The sequence below is a fragment of the Mus caroli genome, chromosome 18 (assembly GCF_900094665.2).
Source record: "Mus caroli chromosome 18, CAROLI_EIJ_v1.1, whole genome shotgun sequence".
In the NCBI taxonomy this organism is placed as follows: domain Eukaryota; kingdom Metazoa; phylum Chordata; class Mammalia; order Rodentia; family Muridae; genus Mus; species Mus caroli.
Genome location: NC_034587.1, coordinates 4227476 through 4240111, shown reverse-complemented (window position 1 = coordinate 4240111; position 12636 = coordinate 4227476). Strand labels below are relative to the sequence as shown.

General features: G+C 44.1%; 1 protein-coding gene across 3 annotated transcripts in view; it reads left to right on the top strand.

The window, feature by feature from the left end:
* The first annotated feature begins 3163 nt into the window (after positions 1 to 3163).
* Mpp7 (membrane palmitoylated protein 7) overlaps positions 3164 to 12636 on the top strand; it is a 278049-nt gene continuing 268576 nt past the window's right edge. For 2 of the 3 annotated variants that reach the window (XM_029472156.1, XM_029472157.1), the window contains exon 1: positions 3164 to 3301. The gene's annotated coding sequence lies outside the window, so the exon portion shown is untranslated. The remainder of the gene's footprint in view (positions 3302 to 12636) is intronic. The other variant, XM_021150579.1, reaches the window with a different exon arrangement.

Below are 12636 nucleotides of genomic sequence, written 5' to 3'. Positions count from 1 at the left end.
CTGTCTTGAAATCCCACCCCCCCCCAAAGAAAAAAGAAAAAGAAAAAGAAAAGGAAAGAGAAAAAGAAAAAGGAAAAGGAAAAGAAAGAAAAAGAAAAAGAAAAGGAAAAAGAAAAAGAAAAAGAAAAAGAAAAAGAAAAAGAAAAAGAAAAAGAAAAAGAAAAAGAAAAAGAAAAAGACCCAGTCCAAATGAAAACCCAAGCCAAAACAGAAATAGCCAAGTGTGGTACTGTATATACAGCTGTAATTCCAGAGTTCAGGAGTAGAGGCAGGAGGGTCAAGCTATAGTCCTTAGCTATAGAATGAGTTTGAAAGCAGCCTAGGATTCTATATAAGACCTTGTATAAAAAGAAGAAAAGATGAATTGTGGACAGCTGTGCCCATGAATTCCTGAATATAGGTCTGACTGCCTATGCTCAGGCTGGAGATCAAAGCTGCTTCCCTAAGTCAAGAGACTGACAGGCAAGAGTGTGTGTTCTGTTGTTCTCATACTCAAATAGATCTGTACTTGGGTGTGACTTATGGGAACATTTTCAAGCCTATGTTTTTGGCGTTAAACCACTGAAATGGTTTTTAGAGTCTCATATTAGGAAAACAAGTTATACATTGTTTTGACTTAAGTAGCAAGAGACAACAGGTATGAAATTCTGAAGTTGCCTGAGTAAGAAACAAACCTCAAAAAGCACTTTAATCACTTGGGGGCCATCTTAGTTAATGTTCTATTGCTGTGAAGAGACAGCATGACCATTGCAGCTCTTAAAAAGATCAATTTTTAATTGGTGCTTGCCTATTGTCCAGAGGATTAGTCCATTATTGTCATAACCTGAAGCATGGCATCATGCAGGCATACATGATGCTGCAGAAGTTAAGAGTTCTATAACAGCAGGCAACAGGAAGAGAAAGACTAGGCCTAGCTTGAGCTTCTGAAACCTCAAAGCCCCCGTCCCTGTCCCCAGTCCTCTGCCCCCCATCCCCCAACCCTGCATCCCTGTCCCCCATCCCACACTGTCATAGTGACTCTTAAAAATTCTTCACTCAAAGTAAGATCCTGGGAGGTGGAGTAGATAGAGGAAGTGAAGAGAAGTTCTGTGCAGAAACGGACTCTGAAGAAGCAATGCTGTGATCTTGTAACTGCCACAGTGTTACTGGGGGGGGGGGGGTTGGATAGAAGAGCAAAGGCAACTCCCAGTTGTTTCAGAGTGTCTGAGCTTGACCTGAGCCATCTAACTTGAGAAGCTCAGGCATTGGTATACAGTGGAGTAGAAAGAATGGAGAAACTGGTTTGTAGAGCACAGAGCTGTTCTGTGAATTTGAGGAAGGTATACATTAGTAAGTCATTTTGGGGGAACCAATCCACACAAAGTGCACTGCCAGGAAATGAAGGGAGAGGTGACAACTAGAGACAATGCCAAGCTCCCGAGAGGCACAGCCACTTTTACAAGTTCAGGTCTGTAAGAATGACTGAAATGCCAGAGAGGGGAAGCACAAGCTTCAGTCAATCCTTGGTCAACTCAGAGCAACAGCAGATGGGAGCCTGTCTGACCTGGGTCCTCCTCCTCCTCCTCAGCCCGGGATCCGTAAGGGAGTACAGAGCTGCCAAGTTGGGAAGTGTGCGTTTTGTTTGTTCTGCTTTGCAATGCTCGGGATCAAAGCAGGGACCCTACACAGCTAGGTAGACACACTACCAGGGGACTAAGCTTAAAAGACTTTTTATTACTTAAGGGACATCAGAAAGGTATGAGACTGTGGTGCTGGGTCAGATCTCTTCCTCCAGGATTTTTGTTGAAGGAACAATGGTAGCCTCCATCTGCCATCTATTCCATCAGTGTGCAGTGACATCACAGTGGTCTCATGGGATTGTAGTGGATGTCTAGAAGCCGAGTGAAGTAGAAATTTGCAGAGAAAGCTAACCTATGTCCCATTCCTTTAGTTTGGCTTTTGGCTCTCCATATTAGTGTAAGCAAACAAAGACTGTATCTTCTTCACTACATGGAGTTGTTGGAAATGGCCTACTCAGAATTTATGAGATTGTCCTGGCAGCTTAAGAAATTTCAGAGTGGAATTTGCTTCACACTGGCCAAGGTACCAGACATGGCTGGCTGGAAATCTGCTAGCATCCCCATTATTTGGATTATCACAGGCCATCGATCCTTAACTCCTACACTTCCTGTAACTTTTAATGTTCAACATTTATACATAGCATACATATATCACGTCAAGAAGATAAACTCACATTGTCTTCTTTTAATTTCCTCCACACATGAGCTTTCCACTGTGTCACCTGAATTTCTTTTCATGTTTTTTTTGGCCAAAGATTTATTTATTTAGTACAAAATTCTTTGTATCAGGGAGTTGTGCTATAATAGTTTTGCCGACATATTTTATGTGTTGCACACATATTCTGGAAGGATAGACACATCTCAGTTATCCTGTGCTCTTTTTCAAGATAATGAAGGATGCAATTATTGTATTTTTCTCTATCATAGAAGATCAAGTCCCTTGCATATCTCCAAAGTTTTTCCCCTTATTAATTTTTCTATTTTTCCTAAAACAAAGTTTATTTATTAAAAATTATGAAAGTAATGCTTTCTCTGTTCCTACACAGACAAGTAGTAAATAATTCACTTCAAGTCTCACCAAAGGTGAAACCATCGCAGAGCTTTTATCTGACATCTTTCTGCAATTTGTGTAGAATTTAAAATATATCCCAGCGGCCTCACTAAATTAATATGAAGTTGAAGATGGGATGTTATTCAACAAAAGGTCTTACAAGACCCACAAGACAGTAGGAGCTCGGGAGGTCGTATCCTGCTCGCAGCGCGCACGGAACACAGCTCCTCTACTGCACCTCTTCCTATAGTCACCTGGGCCTGGGCAGCCAAGGGCAAACACAGCAGCGGGTCTGGGCGGGGACGGAGAGGAGGAGCTACAGTGCCGCTACCAATAAGAGCTCTGCTATGTTTGCCCTTGCCAACCAATTAGAGAGCGCTGAGACGACCTTTTTCCTTAGGCGAGTCTATCAGCCGACTCCTTGACTGACTGACACTCTGTTGCTCTTGGCCCATAGGCCCATAGGCCCCGCCCCGCCAATGCACCTCCCAGCGAGACCCCGCCTCCGAACTTCGAAACCCCGCCCCTAGAGTCTCCGCCCCGAGGCGGGGCCAAGGCAGGAGTTGTGGCGGGTGCAACCGGCTAGTTCATCCTGCTGAGCTGTAGTCGATCCGATCTGCCTCCGGATTGTCCTCAGTTGCGATCCCGAGCTGTGGAGCTAAGTGGCGCTTGGACTGCGGCTGCCGAGTAGGTACGAGGCCCGGGGACTGCGGCGCCTCTCGCGGTCTTGGCTCTTGCGGCCGCGCTCCCTGGAGCCCTCGCCGGCCTCCAGGCGCCTCGCCGTAGCACCTTGCACAGAGGAGGGCAGAGGAGGTGGTGCGGGCGGGGGCGCGGGCGGACCCTGGGACCCTGGAGCGCTCTGGGACGCGGCGGCAGAGCCTAGGCGGGAAGAGAGGGGACTGTGGGGGCAAGAACGTGCTTGAAAAGCCTTTAAAAAACCCCCTTCGCCCAGAAAACGTCTTTATTGAACACTGTTTAATTCAGGTTTATTAGACACTAGGCAGTGCGTAGTTCACGGGGTTCACTGCGATGTTATTTGCTTTTACTTACAGTATCCTGTTAGGAATTTGTTTGGGCACATTTTCCTAAGTGACAAGTGGACCGAGCACAGTGACTGATGACTCACCTTTGTCTGGGATGAAGTGGGGAGGGAAGGGTGAAAGGAATACGGGAGGAATGTTCAGACGATGCCCGTGCAGGTTTGAGAATACCACGGGTAGAATTGTGGTTTTCTCCCATCTGTCTCTCTGTCTCTGTCTTTCTGTCTCTCTGTCTCTGTCTCTCTGTCGCTCGCCTTTCTTTTTCTTTTTCTTCTCCTCCAACCAACAACATTAAAACAGAAAAGGCTTTATAAAAAGCAGACTGTGGATTTTAGGCTTCAGGACTGCACCTGCTACTCCTGTAGTAATACTTGAATACTTGGCAGACAAATCCTAGGCAAGTTATCACGTGATTGGATGTTCTTAGGAAGCAATACCTCGAATGGCTGTTAACTTTTCTTTAACCTGCCCAGTCCGCCATATGTCCACAGGTGAAAAGATGCCGGTCATTGAGGTTTAGAGGGTTTGCATCTGAGGTGCAATGGTGTCTTTTGAAGTCCTGTCTCCTTGCCTAGGTGCACAGAGGTTACACTTGCCAGTTACAGGGGAAGGCTGTGTGTCTCATGACATTTCTTATTATGTTCTTATTATGAAGTAATCCTTTCTGTGTTTTTGTAATGCACCATGGCATGTTTCAGGTAGACTACATTTGATGTAACTTACTTGTGAAATACAAGATAACCGTATACGAGTTAAACCCTGCATTTCATCCATATGTCTGCCCCTTCCCTTCCTTTCTACCCTGACCATGTTTGAAACAGGGTTTTTATGTAGCCCAGACTGGCCTTGAATTTGAAGTGATCCTCCTGCCTCTGCCTCCCGAGTGCTGCAATTACAGACTTGGGCTGCCGGGTCAGGCTCACTCTTCTTGCTTTGGTGCATAACGTTGTCAACTGAAAATTTGAAGCTAAAGTTTCTGTGATAAAAAAAAAAAAAACTTGGCATCTGTTATTCCTAAAGCCTGAAGCCCTTCCTTGTGCCCATTTCTCCTGCATATGGGAAATGGAGATCGATTTTCCTGTTTCTACCCAATCTCTCCCCATCCTGTGGGTTTATAGATTTGCAGGTGTCTCCAGAATTATTTAGGATACTCTGCAAGCTGCACTGGATGGCGTACCTGGTGCCACTATAGACAGCTTCCCTACTGTAATTTTGTCATTCTTTTTACTCTTACTGTCATGCTGTACACAGTTTAGTGATGAGGAGGCATGTGGGGAAGGGCAGCTGCCCTTTCCACGGCAGTGAATGACTTCAGGGAGGTTGAAATCATTATTTCAAAGCTTATTCTGAAGGGTAGGATGTTTAATTTAAGTGATGAAATTTTGAGCGCTTTCATAAATAACCTCTACTGTGGGCTTCGTGGTTCTCCTCATAGTCAGCATCCCAGAGCAGAGTGAGGATGTACTGCTCTGTGTTTGTGTAAGCTCGAGCTTTCAAAAAATGGCTGTGCTTTGCTGACAATTTATATAAACAAGGGCTAAGCTATTTGTGGGTATCTTGGCTTTTTTCCTTTTTCCTTTTTTCCTTAGGTTTGTTTTTAAAAGATGTGGCAAAGTACCTGTGGTAAGACTGTGTGCCGCTCACTGTGAATGGATGCTTAGGTAGGCTTCCTCCAGATTTGTGAAAGTACCTGTGGTAAGACTGTGTGCCGCTCACTGTGAATGGATGCTTAGGTAGGCTTCCTCCAGATTTGTGAAAGTACCTGTGGTAAGACTGTGGGCCGCTCACTGTGAATGGAGGCTTAGGTAGGCTTCCTCCAGATTTGTGAAAGTACCTGTGGTAAGACTGTGGGCCGCTCACTGTGAATGGATGCTTAGGTAGGGTTTCCTCCAGATTTGTGAAAGTACCTGTGGTAAGACTGTGGGCCGCTCACTGTGAATGGATGCTTAGGTAGGCTTCCTCCAGATTTGTGAAAGCGATTTTCCTTGTGCAGTCACTTCATACATTTTTCTACACTTTGCTCTATCAGGAGAGATGAAGGAGTGTTTTCCTCTCTCTGGTGACTGGAGCTGTTAGCTGGGCTTGCTGTTGATTGTATTGCTTTTTATTAGTTGCTTCAGAAGGGGGATGAGTAAACCACGGTCCTTTGGATAAAGCAGTTCTTAATTTAGATAAGATGTCGTGGACTGCCAGGTACGTTTCTTATACAGTGTAAATGGCACCTGAGTAGCTGTTAGACTGTGTTCATTAGGGAATGAATACAACTAAGATGCCCAGTCTGCCCACAGCTTCCCTCATCTATAGTTGGTTGAGTCCTTGGATGGAAAAATATACCAGTTGCAGAGGTCAACTCTACTTGACCACTTTTTTTTTTCCCCAGACATGGGTTGTCCTAAAAAAATTTAAATTCCATTTATATAGTCATCCATAACACTTCCACTTGCTTGCTTGCGCATACTTGCCACAGCGAGGGGTAGAGGTCAAAGCAGAAGTGGGGCTGCTTCTCCATGTGGGTTCCAGGGATCCAACTCAGTTCCTCAGGCTTGATGGTAAATGCCCTTATCCATTGACCGTCTCATGGACCCCGGGACTCGTCCTTCTTTTTTCCTAGTGTGGCACAGTCAGAATAAAGACTAGGCCTTTTTTTTTTTTTCTTTTCTTTTTCTTTTTCCTTTCGGGATTGGGAAGAGAAGCTGATGAGAATTGGGGTCTGTGGGTAGTGAGGAAATAAATTGACATTATTTTGAAACATGCATTACGCCATTTGCGTTAGGACAAAACCCTATATCTAGGGTTTTTCAAAATGGTGATCATTTCACCCTTCATGCAAAGTAGGCTAGTGGTTTTCCAGCTCTGAAGTCATGTATAATTGTTGTGAGAATGTGGCCTGCTACCCTGGCCCAGAGCTTCTTGAAGTTCTGGTAAGTTCAAGGTAATGTGGTGCTGCTGAGACATTGAAAAACATTGAATGAATCCCAGAGGAGATACAAGTACTATTGCTGATACAGTCTTTGGAGTTTGAAAGATGTTGACTTGAGTCTCAGCCTTGCCAATTCCTAGGGACAGTGCTTCAGGCCAGTTAACAGTTAACAAACACACACATACAACCCCACTGGTAATTTCATGCATGAATACAGTGCAGTTAGACCCTCTGCATCCCACTTTGCTCTTCTAAGTCCATTTGGATCCCCAACTTCATTTCTGTATCCTCTTCCTCCTTCCTAAGAGTCTGGCTAGTGCTGCCTACATGTGCATGGATGGATATGAGGTCATACACTGGCAACCTTCCAGGGGCCGTATCCCTGAAGAAAACAGTCTCCCCTCATCCCTAAGCACCTCAGCTGGGGGTGGGGTGAGGTGGGTGGGTTCTTGCCAGCTCCTTCCCTGGTCATGTTGGAGCGCTGATTGGCTTAATCTTCTGTAGGTCTTTCTCATGACTGCAGTGTCCTGCCATGTCCTCAGGTTTTCAACTCTAAAGTATGAATACTAGTATGTTAATGTTGGTATTAAGTTAATATTAAGTTAACCTTCAGGCTCCCAGAACTGTGATTAGCAAGTGACAAGCATGCAATAAGGGTTGGCTTTTAGTCACAGAAAGCAGTTAGGGTATGAAACAGTGAGACTCCCAAGTCTTGTAAATTGAAGGAAGATCCTTAAGACAGGGAATTTTATATTTATCTTTATTTTCATGCATTGTGGAATAATAGGTGAACTCAATTACTGTTTCTTGACTACAGGAAAAATTTTTAGGCATGTAAAATATTCATACTGAAGGTGCCTCTCTCCAGTGTTGAATTCATTTGTTAGAGTATTTTGGACTCAGTTAGCCTTCTGGTCCAGCCTTAATGTGCCAGGTTTTGTTTTTATTTTTTTTAAAAGGGATTGTCTCTTTATGTTTTGTGTATATGTGTGTATGAGTGTAGGTACATATATATGTGTAGGTGTTCGTGTGTAAATGTGGCTGTTCATTTGTGTGTATGTGTATGTGTGTTCAGAGGACAACTTGGGGTGTGGTTCCTCAGGAGTCATCCACCTTGTGTTTTGAATGGTCTCTCACTAACTTGGAGCTGCCAAGTAGCCAGCCTGGTCACCATCTGTCTCCACCTCCCCTGTTCCGGGATTCTAAGTGTGGGACAACCAGACTGGTTTCTTCATGAGTGCTGGCATTAAGGTACTCAGGCTTGCACAGTCAGCATGTTATTGACTGGGCTCTGTCGCTAGTACTCCTGTGTTTTTGAGGCTAGTCTGGAACACTCCACCTACATGTTTCAGTTTCCCAAATGCTGGGATTACAGGTATGTGCCACCAAGTTGGACATGTAGCAGGCTTTTTAAGTTTGTTCATGAGTGAAATTATAGAAGTTTCTGGAACTCACCTCTTGGCTACTGCTAACCTGTAGTAATGTGGGACTACACTCCATGATTTTGAATGCAGTTCTTAGGGCTACAAGTTTGACATATGCCTGATTAATTTCTTCCTGCAGATCTGAGCACCCCCATCTCTTTGGGGATCTTCTGCAAAGTAGAATCCCTTTCTTCATGATGGTTACACTCCTTGATTTTATTTCCTCTGTGGTGGCTACCATACTCCCACTTTTGCTGTGTCCTCATCAGATTATAAACTCTGAGATCAAGTATGTCACCTTTGATCCTGGGACCACAGCATGGGGCACAGTGACTGGTAAGTGGGGAATTGGTACCTGTTGTTCCGATGGAGGGTAGGGCTTGGGTGCCCTCTTTGCCCTCTCTCCCTTCTCTGTACCATGTTGGTGCTCAGGTAATGCACAGTTCATGTACACTGTCATCACTGTTCATGGAGACCATGACACTTGTTTGAGGTCTCTTCCTTGCTTACCCATCTGTGCAGCTCTGTCCCTGCTGACCTGACTGTGTCAATGCCTTATTTGGAAGCACTGCTGGCTCAGACCTGGGCTGGCTGTTCGGGCTCACTCTCTCACCAGCTGCTGTTTCCACATTCAACCTGGAGCTTCACATTTTCTGACTTCAGAGACACATGCCCGTTTCTGGTTGCGAACACAGCCATGTGTTCTATCCTATGCTTGTTAACTATGTGGGGTTTCCTTTACCACATCTTCCTTGATTTGGGCATGTATTCACTTTTACTAACTTTTCTACTAGGGTTCCCTGACCTTTTCCTGCCTTTCTGTCCTACTTTATAGATGTCACTCTCTCCTTTGATTTTAGATCCTTCCAGAATCTTTTTCTCTGGAGCTTGGTTCCCAGCACTTAAAAAGACATGTTTTACATTATAGTGTCTTCTTCAACATACTGTTCAGAACAGAATTGTCATTTTTTGGTATCCATCCATTTCCCCCACCTTATATCTTGTTTAGAAAATATTTTTTGTTTTTTAAAAAAAAGCGTGTTTCTACTTTTAAAAAAAAAGTGGCAAGGTTAATTTTTCCCAGTCCCATTTATAAAGTAGCCTAGGGGGCGGTGATGCTAATTCTGATCTACACCAAGAGTTATCTCTCCCACTCACCTGTCTTTAGGCTCTCTGTTTCTGATCAGCTTGTTCCTGTTCCAATTCCACATTACTGCTTTTAAGTTGTTCTTGCGGTTTGTAGGTGGATAGGGTGGGTGAGTGGATGGATGGATGGATGGATGGATGGATGGATGGATGGATGGATGGTTGATGGTAATGGGAGACAGACATTTAGAGAGGCAAGTGCTCCATGTGTTGGTTTTACTAGGAAAGTGTGCTTAGCATTTGTTGGGTACCTGGGTTAAAAGTTTCCACTCAAGTCATGTTGACTTCTTAATATTTCTTTAATAGTTTCCCAAACACCATGTACTTTGGGAAGGTTTAGCTTTTGGAAAGAATTTCCAGTTGAGGTTAACTGCTTGCTTATTTTGCTGAAGGTGAGTCCAGTCCATGGCTGATGCTTCTGGCTCTGTCATTCTATCTGCAGGGGCCACATTCTTGGGTCTCATGAGCCTTCTGCCTTCTACTGCTGCTGTATTGCTCACAGGCTATTCTTTCTTTTAATTAAATATTTTAATTTTATGTGTATAAGTATTTCGCCTATATACATATCTGTGTACTATGTATATGCCTGTGTCCACAGAGGCCAGAAGAAGGCATTGGAGGGCATTGGATCCTCTGGAACTGGAATTACAGGCGATTTGTAGGTCACTGTGTAGTTGCTGGAAATTGAACTTAGTCCAGTACTTTTAACCACTGAGCCATCTCTAGCCCCAAGCCTGTGTGTGTGTGTGTTTACATTAAATGCGTATAGCGTTTGCTAGTGTGCATTATGAATTGTACGTACCTATACATATAATATAGTACAACATTTTAATACCTCAAAAAAAAGAACTAATCTAAATGTGCAGCAGAAGATATTTGGGGATTATTACTACATGGTGGGTAAAAAAAATCATAAAATCGTGTACTTAGGATAATTCTGCTTTAACAATAAAGAGTAAGTTTATGTTCATGTAAAATTCTCTTGGTTGTCTATAGATAGCTTTTAATAAATGATTGCTATTAGTGTCCTAGTCAAAACAGTTGAAAAGTAACTTTAGTAGGCATTAAAATTATAAATGAGCTACTTTGTAATGATTATCTTCCTAAATTTTGATAACATAACATTGTAATATTTTTAAACAAAGAAAAACAGGTTTAAAAACAACTATAAAAACTGGGAGTGGGGGCTGGTGAGATGGCTCATCGAGCAAGAGCACTGATTGCTCTTCTGAAGGTCCTGAGTTCAAATCCCAGCAACCACATGGTGGCTCACAACCATCCGTAATGAGATCTGACGCCCTCTTCTGGTGCCTCTGAAGACAGCTACAGTATACTTACACTATAAATCAGTCAATCAATCAATCAATCTTTGGGCTGGAGCGAGTGGGGCCAACCAGGTCGCCAGAGCAAGCAGACCAGAGCAAGCAGAGGTCCTAAATTCAATTCCCAACAATCAGATGAAGGCTCACAACTACCTGTACAGCTACAGTGTGTACTCATATACATAAAATAAATCTTAAAAAAACCAAAACAAAACTGGGAGTGGGAAGAGAGTCTAGTATCCTGGTTAGATTTAGGCCAGTCTTTTGGGGATGTGCTCTTGATTATTTGACTGATGTCGGTTTCCCAGCCCACTATGGGTAGTTCTTCCATTCGGCAGACGGTCCTGGGTTGTTGTATAAGAAAGCAATCAGGTGATTAGGACATCTTTTGTGAGATTGTGTCTCCTCAAAACAACAGGAATGCTCTACCTAGATACCTCAACAATATGGCTGCCTAGACAAGGCCCAAACAATGAGAATAATAATAGACAATTCTTGGCAAAGAATTAGGGGCAGCAAGGATTATTACGAGAAGAACACTCAGTCTTCCCCAGGGAAGTTATCCTTCCTGGGGGGGGTCTTCCCCTAATTAGTTACCCAATTCCAAACAGTGGGCCATGTGGTTACATACATACAAGTAACTCTAAACAGATGCAACACGCTGTATTTATATAGTTATGCAGTTACATCTGTGTAACCCTGATAATTTAAAACAAAGGTTGTGAATTTGAGAGGGAACAGAGGGAGGGACACGTTAGGGATTAGAGGGAGGAAAGGGAAGGGGGGATGGCGTGATTATATTTTAATTTAAAATAAAGTAAATTAAAAAGGACGGTTCACCAACCCTTGGGGACACAGCCAGTAAGTAAGCAGTGTTCATTTTTAGCTCCCTCTTCTAGGTTCCTGCTCCGAGCCCTGCCCTGGCTTCCTTTTGTGATGGACTACAATTGTAAGCTGAAATAAATCCTTTTCTCTCCAAGTTGCTTTTGGCTATGGTGTTTGTCGCAGCAATAGAAACCCATAGGACAGGTCGTGAAAACAGANTGTGACCTGCAGCTGAGCTTGTGCGCAGACGCTCCTTGTGCTAACCCATAGGACAGGTCGTGAGAACAGATTGTGACCTGCAGCTGAGCTTGTGCGCAGACGCTCCTTGTGCTAACCCATAGGACAGGTCGTGAGAACAGACTGTGACCTGCAGCTGAGCTTGTGCGCAGACTCTCCTTGTGCTAACTGTCCTCACTGGTGTGTGTAGTGTGTGCTTTGCTTAGATCTTCCTAGAGCCAAGAAGCACTAACAGCTGCTTGCCCCAGCCCTCCTGGCTTCCCACCCACTGCCACATACAGAATATTCTCAGGCTGCTCAGGTGGGTGGTAGGTAGTACTCTCGGTCCATTACTAGTCTCAACTTTTAGTGTTCTGTTCTGAGGACAAAGCAGAGAATGAGGTCATGTCTGAAAGCTTCTTTGCAGCAGCATACCCGTGACCCTTGACTCCATCTCTTACTTTTGGCATCAGAATCATTTCAGTCATACTTACTCTGTCTGTCTGTCAATTTTCTTTGGGGTGGGGTGCAGTTCTGTGAGATTGAAGCCAGGTCTTCATGCATGCCAAGCACACGCTTCTCCGCTGTGCTGTATACCCCTTCTTTTGATTAAAACCATTTTGACATGCTGGGTGTTTTGAAAAGTTTGTATAGACCCACAGAGTTCACAATCTCTTTGAGTACTGCCAGCTGATAGCAACTTTGGGCAGGACAGTTTAGGGCCAGCTCCTCATACTTCTCTGTCTCCCCACCAAGGTGCTGACCCAGGCCTACCTGTTTTACTAACTGCTGAAGCCTCCTTACCAGAAGCAGGGGCCTGCTGCCTTTTGATATATCTCTGCTGTATTGTGAAATTGTGTTTTAGGGTGTATATGTATAGTGTACATGCATATTACATGTGTATAGATGAATGTGTGTGTGAGTAGGCCCCAAGGTGACTTTGGGAGCTTTTCTTAATTATGCTCCACTGTGGGCTCATTGAGGCAGGATCTCTCGGCTGATCCCTGAGCTCTGTGACAGGCCAGTTTAGCTTGTCAGCTTGCTCTAGGTGCCCTCTGCCTGTTGCCTCCTCTGTCCTGAGATTACAGTGAGCAGCCACACCCACCTGTACACTGGGAATCTGCGTTTGATCT